Below are 7,882 nucleotides of genomic sequence, written 5' to 3'. Positions count from 1 at the left end.
AATGGGGAAAATTAACAAAGCAGGAAACCACAAATGTTGGAGAGGATGCGGGGAAAAGGGAACCTTCTTACACTGTTGTTGGGAATGGGAACTGGTGCAGCCACTCTGGAAAACTGTGTGGAGGTTCCTCAAAGAGTTAAAATTGGACCTGCCCTATGACCCAGCAATTGCACTGCTGGGGATTTACCCCAAAGATTCAGATGCAGTGAAACGCCGGGACACCTGCACCCGATGTTTCTAGCAGCAATGTCCACAATAGCCAAACCGTGGAAGGAGCCTCGGTGTCCATCGAAAGATGATGGATAAAGAAGATGTGGTCTATGTATACAATGGAATATTCCTCAGCCATTAGAAACGACAAATACCCACCATTTGCTTCAACGTGGATGGAACTGGAGGGTATTATGCCGAGTGAAGTAAGTCAATCGAAGAAGGACAAACATTGTATGTTCTCATTCATTTGGGGAATATAAATAATAGTGAAAGGGTATATAAGGGAGGGGAGAAGAAATGTGTGGGAAATATCAGAAATGGAGACAGAACATAAAGACTCGTAACTCTGGGAAACGAACTAGGGGTGGTGGAAGGGGAGGGGGGTGGGGGGTGGGGGTGAATGGTTTTGGGCACTGAGGTGGGCACTTGACGGGATGAGCACTGGGTGTTATTCTGTATGTTGGCAAATTGAACACCAATAAAAAATAAATTATTAAAAAAAGAAAAAAATTATAAACAATGACTCTTCAAAATTTAGAATGGGAGGATATTTTCCTTTTATAAAAGAGGGCTGAATAATAGGACATTTTTTCTAATGTCTAAATTTTGGGGAAATAAATAATGAAGAAAATAGAGGAGTATATTTACCATCAGGAACAATATGTGAACTATTTTTACTTTCAGCTATTTATATCATCCTACACATCTAAGCATAAAGGACAAAAAGAAGAATTAATTTGGGATGCCTCTGTGGCTCAACAGTTGAGCATCTGCCTTTGGCTCAGGGCGTGATCCTGGTCCGGGGAACGAGTCCTGCATCAGGCTCCTGCATGGAGCCTGCTTCTCTCTCTGCTTCTCTCTGTGTCTCTCAGGAATAAATAAATAAAATCTTAAGAAAAAAAAGAATTAATTTAATATTTTTTCTTTCTCTAGTTTTTGTTTGCTTGTAAGTGTGACATCCATCTAAATTTTGGTTGTTAATTGACGTCAATTTTATTTTGTAAATGCTGTAATATAAACTCTGTAAACCTGAACTTAATTTTTTCCTTAGAAATTTTTTCAGAAAGCAGAAACATTACAACAGGTTTGAAATAGCAGCATATTTGAAGTTTTATTTTGTTCAAGGACATATGAAGTTATTAAACAAGACTGGATAAAATCCAGAGTATAGAACACTTGAAAGCACAATGTTACTGATCTAAAGTTATAAAAGTTGTAAACATGCATCCTAAACAATAGCAACATTGTAGGCAACCTGAAAGATTCAGTAATCTATAAATTCTGTAGTTATCATAAAACTACAGGTTAACTAATATTGACTACAAATAGCCTCACATTATTTTTTCACTTTAAACTTAGTCATAGGCCACAGTATTTTATTGCTAGCATTAACTATAATGAACTTTACAAACAATTATTTATATTTAAATAATTATTTTTATACCTTTACTATCTCTACTGGTTAAACTAATTGTATTGGTTTCTTTAGAGTGAGAATAATTTTGCACTATCAAGATAAAAAAACATATCATTTGAAACAGAAATGGACAATGATTTGTGTCCTGAGCTGAATTTTGTTCCTCCAAAATCCTTTTTTTGTTTTGTTTTATTTTGAAGTTGTGGAATTCTATTGGTTTCTAATTTATAGGCCTCATCAGTGCCCCTGGTGGTACTGTTGAGACCAGTTTACCTAGTTTAGAACTAAATGGAGATTTTTCCATTGCAGTCACTTTCTACAGAAGTTAAGTTGTAAGACATTTCACTTAGCATTGTCATAAAATACAAAGTGTCCTGTATGCTTTCTGCCACACTTCAAAGCAGCTTGAGAAACTGATTTCCCTTTCACAAAGCAAAAGTTTTAGGATCAAATAGGGTCTTTCAAGAATGCTCAAATGGTCAAAATTCACATAGCAATATCTCAAATTTGCCAGCTTTTCAAAGCCAAGAATTTAATGGTTGTCACCCAAATACTGTTAAATTCACAATATGTTATAAATTACCACTCATTTCTCAAGAGCTCTTTGCTTTTCATCCTGTTTCTCAACTTCAAACTGTCATCTTTCAATATTCCCTTCATTAGGCAATGTTATTGGAATGACACTTAGCAAAACCTCTAAGACATTTTCAGACTAAAAACAAAGCTTACGCTACACTCCAGTCCAAATGGATCCTTACTCTCATTAGGTATTTCCCATTGCACCTCTTCAAACTTTGGGTTTACTCTCCAGTGCGGTAATGTTCCCTCTTCACCCAATCTTGCTCTTTAAAGATGAAAATTCCTACTTAAAACGGATTTCTAAGTTCTTAAGTGACTGTGAACTCCAGTAGCTTTTCTTCTACAATCTAGATACAATTAACACTACTATGAAGTAAAATGTTATCAAATGCCTCTCATTTTAGGGTATTTTTACTTCAACATTTGTAAGTGTGACAATGCATTCCAGTAACTGAGAAAACTAAAACATGACATTCTATTAACAAGTTTACTTCATAGTGATAGAATACAAATTTTATACACAACACACTGACTTTGGTATTACAGAATTTAACCTGTTTTATAAACTATCTTATGCTGTTACTTATAGTGTTACTTATGGTGTTACTCTGCTTATCTAAGAGAAAATGTGTTGCACCAACACACCCCCTTTTCCCATAGCATTGTTTTCACTATGTATTTAAACAGTTTTTCCCCTTAAACAAGGTGAAAAACCTCAAGTTCCCACCCAGGAAAACAGTTAACCGAAATTTTAGTTTAAACCCTAGAAATAGGTTCTGTGCAACTCTCATCTTTTACCTGAATACTATACAAGGTTACAGTGTTGACCAAAAGAAGACACAGGTTTCTCATTAAATTTTTGTTTTAATGGGTCTCAAAATTCTGTGACAGATTTTTGGTCAAGTGGTTTCCAATAAAAAGTACTGATTTTAAAACTAATAACTTAAAACTGCCACACACGCACACACACACACGCACACACACACACACACACACACACAAACCCAAACGGTCCACAAAACAGTGTCCTTTCCTTCTGAAGGTTTTACGATGCGTTGTCATCATTAACCAGACTTTTACTATTCAACTTCAATGGCCCATTGACACAGTCCTGAGACCTTCTTCCACCACCGATGGAGACTGGGGTGCAGGTGTCGGGGATGATATTCATTCCGCCTTCGGAGCTTTCTGGGCAGACCCGGTGACTTGGCCAGCCCCAGCGGCCTTCTTGTCCACTGCTTTGATGACATCCGCGCAAACAGTCACGAACAGCAGAACAGCCCGGAGGAGGACGGTCAGAGAAGCTCTGGACACACGTAGGTTTGCCAGGAACCACATCAGCAATGGCAGCAGCCCCAGATTTCAGGACTTGGGACCATCTTCCAGCTTTTTTCCAGAATGATGATCTGTCTTCTCCTTCAGCTCAGCACCTGCCGGCGCTGGGAGCTGCGTGACCATCAGCACAGGTGCGTGTCCAGCGCCGACCTGGCCCGGGTGGCTCAGGATAACCCCCTGAGCCGGGAAGCCGCTGCTTCCATGGTGGGTCATTGCTGCTGTCGCCGGCCTCGTTGCCACGACGAACATCTCTGACAGATGCGCTCTTGACCTTGAAGCCCACGTTGTCCCCAGGAAGAGCCTCACTTCATGGTGCATTTCCGCAGACTTTCCTTCAGCTGTGACATTGACCGGAGCAAAGGTGACCCCCGCGCCAGGCTAAGAGCACCAGGCCCGCTCGGCCCGGGCCAGCACCGACACCCCCGATGCTGTGGACGTGCTGGAGAGGCAGGTGCGAGGCCTGTCGGGGGGACGGGTCGGCGGCAGGGCGCAAGCCCGGGCTCCAGCAGTGTGGCCCGCGGGCTCCCGTCTTTAGGGGGACTCTCCGTCCCTGGAACCAAGGCCTGTGAGCGCTTGGCTCCAGCACGTGGTCCCCATTCCAGCCAGAAGCTGGCACCAGTGCTCCTGTGTCGGGTTGTAGCCAGTCTTCGGAATGTAGGTGCTGACTTCCTTAAGGATTTCCTCGGATCTCTCCTGGCTGCAGGGTGGCTCCGTGGAATCCTTCTGTTAACACCAACAATTAGTTGTTTTACACCCGGTGTGGAAGCCAGAAGGGCACGCTCACGGGTCTGCCCATCCTTGGAGACACCTGCTTCAAATTCACCAACACCAGCAGCGACGGTCAGGCCGGCACAGTCAGCCTGAGATGTGCCTGGAATCATGTTTTGATAAAGTCTCTGTGTCCTGGGGCATCAGTGATGGTCACATAATACTGCTGGCCTCGAATTTCCACAGGGAGATATCGATGGTGATACCACGTTCACGTTCAGCTTTCAGTTTATCCAAGGCCCAGGCACACTTGAAGGAGCCTTTTCCATCTCAGCAGCCTCCTTTTCAAATTTTCCGATAGTTCTTTTGTCGATCCCACCACATTTGTCGATCAGATGGCCAGTAGTGGTAGACTTGCCCGAATCTATGTGTCCAATGACGACGATGTTGATGTGAGTCTTTTCCTGTCCCATTTTTGGTTTAGGTTTAGTGGTGGTTTTCACACCTGTTTTCTGGCAGCAAACCTGTTGTGAAAAAGCTGTCCTTCCAAAATTCTTATGTTGACATCCTAACTCTCAGGCTCCCAGAATGCGACTGTATTTGGAGATAGAGTTTTTGTAGAGGTAACTAAGTTAAGATGAGGCCCTTTAGGTAGGCCCTAATCCATTCTGGCTGCAATGTGTATAAGGAGAGGAAATTTGGACATGGAGCGGTATCAGATATAAACACCTGCACCAAGCAAAGAGCATGTGAAGTCATGGCAGGAAGGGAAGCCCAGGAGACAAACCTCAGAAGAAACCAAACCTGCCAATACCTTGATCTTAGATGTCTCAGCCTTCAGAACTATCGGAAAGTAAATCTCTGCTGTTCAACCTACCTAATCTGTGGTATTTTGTGACAACAGCTCTAGCAAACTAATACAGATTTGATTCTTACAAACGCTTAGGAAGAAAGTATAGCTACTACTTTTTAAAATTTGTTGTTATTTTATAGAACAGAAAAGAAAAAAAAAAAGCACAGGAACCAGGGTTTGATGTCGGCAGTAAAAAATCAGAGTCTTGCCATTGACCTCCAAGCTTTCTTGTTCCTCTTACTGCTTATTATATACAATGCTATTAAAACCATATTTACATTATACATATTTTATTGTCGAATTGAGTATATTGTTATTAAAAAAACAAATTATAAGTTATGATAGGAATAAAGAAGAAAAGAAAAGAGAAAAATGCAGGTTTAGAACATTCATAAGAAAAATATTTCCACTGAGCAGATAAAAACCATGACAATATATTGCCATAAACTTACATGGCTTGGAGTAATAATCAAAGTTCACGTAGATAACATAGAAGACCTCAGGACCTGTGATGAGACAACAGAATGACTGGAGGCACATTGTCAGCACTCAAAAATTATATAGAAGTAAACTTTCATATAAAGGAACATTTTTTGAAATATCAAGAAAAAAAAAGACAATATGCTTAAAACACATAAGGGACATAGAAGACAGAATCGAGAAACACAAGTGATATAATGTATATAAACAAAATTACTGAGCAGAAAATCTTAGTTTATTTAAATTTTACAGTAATGATAAAAAGTGGAGAGACTATGGTATGTGGAATTAACCTCTCCACTCAGTATAATTAGAAAGACCGAAGCAAAATGAAAGAAGGCATTGATCTGAAGACATCAGACAGTAGGCCAGGCAGAAAGGAACTGAGGGACCTGCATCTAGACAGACCACTTTGGACTGCTCTTCCCTTGAGATGATTCCCAACACAGAGAATAGTGGATGAGGGACTGAAAAGCTGACATACTTACCAGGATGGAAACAAAAATTAGACTTTAGAACCAAATAAGAGGTTCCCTGTTAGCACATGTCCAGCCTTTCACTTGGGACTTGAAGAGTTACACGCAACTAGTGAGAAAGAACCGGAAATATACCAGGCCTCATATTTTACGTCAAGGAAACAGATATACAGAGAGGTTAAGTAATTTGCCAAAGGTCCTACAATTACTAGGAGCAGAGCTGGTATTTGAGCTTGGCTAGTCTGGCTCCAGAGTTCATGCTTTTTACTATCACTATGCAGTATTATCTCTGTATAATATAGGCATCCAAATCCAACAACAACAGCACAAATGAGACCTTAGACCAATTTCACATATAAATTTTGATACAATAATCTGGAAAAAAGACAGAAAACAAAATTCAGCAGCACATTAAATGAATGATATAAAAAGAGCAGGTGTGATTCATGCTAACAGGGCAAAGAGGATTTACCATGAAGAAAATTATTAATTTAACCCAAAATACTAATACAAGGGCAAAGTCATAATAATCTCCATAGATGCTGAAGATTCTTTTGATAAAATGCAATATTCATTTTTATTTTTTTAAAATATTTTATTTATTTGTTCATGAGAGATGGGGGGTGGGGGGCAGAGACACAGGCAGAGGGACAAGTAGGCTCCATGTAGGGAGCCTGATGCGGGACTCAATCCCGGGTCTCCAGGGTCATGCCCTGGGCCAAAGACAGGCGCTAAACTGCTGAGCCACTCGGGCTTCCCTCATTTTTATTTCAAAAATACTTAGAGTAAAACATAAATGAAAAGTTGTTTTAATTATACATAGATGAACTCAAGAGTCCATAGTATGTTAGTGGAAAACACTAGATATACTAAAGTTAGAAATGAGACAAATTATTACTAGCTAGTATAATAGTTAGCATTAGATGAGAGAAATAAGAGGCAAAATATTTGAGTAGTGGGAGGTAACTTATCATTATTAATAGAAGAAATGATTTTATATCTTTAAAAGACAAGAGAATTGAGTACTAAACTATTGCAATCAAAGAGATATTTCAGTAGGATGGCTGAAGCAAATTTGATATACAAAATTTGATGGCCCTTTTATATATAATCAATGACCAGTTAGAACATAAAATGGAAAAAGATTCAACTTATAGTAATACCAATACAATTTTTAATATTTATGAATAACTTTAACAAGAAATGTGCAAGAGCTCTGTGAACAAAATATTTAAATGCTATTGTTTGATATAACAGAAGACTTGAATCAATTGGAAGATGTGCCCTAGTCTTGGACAAAACACTCAATATCATAAGAATGAATGGATTAGAAGTTCTCAAGAAATAATGGCTAATGACTTCCAGAATTGAAGCAGAACATCAACTCTCACATTGGAGATGTGTGCCTGCTCTTGAGATAAATGAGTAAAAACAAGTCCACACCTAAACAGATCACAATCACATTGCAGAACATGAAGGACCAAAAACTCTTAAAATTTCCCAAGAAAAGTAGATAGGTTGTCTAAAAAAGCCAATTAGAATAACAGCAAATTTCCCATCAAACAGATTATTATTATACAACAGAATGAAGTGAAATGAAATACTAAAAAAATATTTAGGTAGAATCAATGCCACCACGGAATTCTACCCCCATTTAATAGTAAGAACAAAATAAAGACATTCAGCCACAAAGGATGTTGATGCTTTCTAAAAAGTGTAATCAGACCACTTAGACATAATTGAGATTACGAAAATGCAGTGAAATCCTACATAATGGATTTATTTCACATCTGTTTTCTATGAAGCAAACATAGTGTGAAT

The 7,882-nt window shown here is 39.2% G+C and overlaps 1 pseudogene; it reads right to left on the bottom strand.

Annotated features, from left to right (window-relative positions):
- Positions 1–3,229: 3,229 nt before the first annotated feature.
- Positions 3,230–4,725, bottom strand: LOC121473542 (annotated as a pseudogene).
- Between the last annotated feature and the right edge of the window lie 3,157 nt (positions 4,726–7,882).

Source organism: Vulpes lagopus, chromosome 12 (assembly GCF_018345385.1).
Source record: "Vulpes lagopus strain Blue_001 chromosome 12, ASM1834538v1, whole genome shotgun sequence".
NCBI lineage: Eukaryota > Metazoa > Chordata > Mammalia > Carnivora > Canidae > Vulpes > Vulpes lagopus.
The sequence above is the reverse complement of the archived record's forward strand: the minus strand, read 5'-3'. Positions and strand labels throughout refer to the sequence as shown.